We start from the raw sequence: 1,262 nt of genomic DNA on the forward strand, positions 1-1,262 counted from the left end.
TAGATGATCTGTTCAGGTCCCTCCTGACCCTAGCTACTATGAAACTATGAAACTATAAGGGTGACCCCTTCCCAGTGCCACAGCAAGGTAAACTCTGTATCTGAAGGTTGCATTGCCCACAGACATGAAGGGATGCACTCTTTTCTGTGTCTCCCAACCTATAACAAATGTTAGTGGCAGTGACATGGGACTGCTGTGCGCTTTCCAATGCAAGTGTCTTTGGGCTTCTGATTTATGGATGTTAGTTTGAAATAGCTGGAGCTGCACAACAGAAATGAAATTAAACTGTTTCACTTTGCCCCAGCTACATGGATCACTACCCACAGGCAGTGAGCAAATCTGACCCATGGTGCACAAAGTACTGTCAGAAATACATAGGTTGTACTATACCTGGGCTCCTTTTTCTCTCTAAGAGAGACAGTGAAAAGACAGAAGACCCTGACCGCTATTAAAATCTGAACCAGTTGTGTACTGCACAGACTTGAAGACTGAAGAAAGTTGTACAGATATTTTGTATAGTTTCCCAGATCCTAATATAAATACATCCCCCCTCAATTTATAAATCTAAATAAATATCATTGATAAAAATACTTCTGCCTTTCAAAACATATTTCAGATTTGCATCATGATTGCTGATTAGCTAAGGAAATACTTTTTTGTCTGAGTCACTTAAGTCTGTGGAACTCATTGCCACATGGTATCATTGAAGCCAATACCTTGCCACAGTGCAAAAAAAAAGATTAAATATTTCCAAAAAGCACTGTCATTTTTGGAAATGGCTGTTGCAACGAAACAGAACTGAGAGTTCTGGAAAGGCAGCAGAGCTTGATTTCTAATTTTTTGGAAGTTAGGAAGAAACTTTTCCTAAGACAGATCATCCCCAAATTGCTGACTATATTGTCCTCTGCACTTTTCTTGGAAGCAGCTGGTACTGATCCTTGTCACTGGTAGAATAAATGACTAGCCACCTGCTCATCTTCTTGTTTGGTTTTTTTTTAAAAGTGGGCAATTTTCTTTTATTTGCATTTTTTTGGTGAAAACCATTAGCCGTATGTCCCTTCTTTTGTTTGTTTGTGCTAGAAGTTCACTACTTTAAAAACCAAACAAACATGATTTTTTTCTTTTATTGAAAATGTTGGACTTTTTCACTTACAGAGAAACTTGTTTTTCAGCCACTGGAAAATGAAGCATGGACCAAAGATGGAGGCACATTCAGCCACTGTTTTTATTATATCGTTTTCCTGAGCAAGGCAGTTTCTGCC

At 38.7% G+C, this 1,262-nt stretch overlaps 1 long non-coding RNA gene across 1 annotated transcript in view; it reads left to right on the forward strand.

The window, feature by feature from the left end:
- LOC109321936 overlaps positions 1 to 710 on the forward strand; it is a 33,322-nt gene extending 32,612 nt beyond the window's left edge. Inside the window, exon 3 of the long non-coding RNA XR_002104233.1 lies at positions 418 to 710. This is a non-coding gene — a long non-coding RNA (uncharacterized LOC109321936). The remainder of the gene's footprint in view (positions 1 to 417) is intronic.
- Positions 711 to 1,262: the final 552 nt, after the last annotated feature.

This window comes from Crocodylus porosus, unplaced genomic scaffold (assembly GCF_001723895.1).
Source record: "Crocodylus porosus isolate Cpor-Errol unplaced genomic scaffold, CroPor_comp1, whole genome shotgun sequence".
Taxonomy (NCBI): Eukaryota; Metazoa; Chordata; order Crocodylia; family Crocodylidae; genus Crocodylus; species Crocodylus porosus.